Here is a 467-nt window from a genome sequence, read left to right as displayed (position 1 = left end):
AAGCAAGAGGAGGATGCGGAGGCGGCGGCGCTGGCTCTGAGCAGCAGCGAGCGGGCGCCCTTGGCAAAGCCACGCAGCCTCCGGGGTGGGTCAGGGGCCCTGGGGAGGGGGGCGCTGCTGGGGCTTGACCCCAGGGCTGGCCCCCGGCACTGACATTGCCTCATCCTGGCAGGGGGACCCCACACCACACTCTGGGGCCAGACCACCACGCAGCTGAGCCCCCTCAGCACCATCATCCTAGCCATGGCCACAGCTGGGGGGGGGGGGCAGGCTCAGGGGCTGCCCCCAGCCCTTCCTCCCTGTCTCGGGGCACCGCTGGGGCGCCATCACCAAGCACCTTCCAGCCCCCCCAATACATCCGGGGAGCCCGCACAGGTTGTGGGGCTCCGTCTCGCTCCCCCCTGTGTCTCCTCACCCTGAGCAGCAGCAGGAGGAGCTCAGGCAGCTCCCAGGGGGCAAAGCAAAGC

Source organism: Egretta garzetta, unplaced genomic scaffold (genome assembly GCF_000687185.1).
Source record: "Egretta garzetta isolate BGI_Z169 unplaced genomic scaffold, ASM68718v1 scaffold564, whole genome shotgun sequence".
Lineage (NCBI taxonomy): Eukaryota > Metazoa > Chordata > Aves > Pelecaniformes > Ardeidae > Egretta > Egretta garzetta.
Note: the sequence above shows the minus strand (reverse complement) of the source record.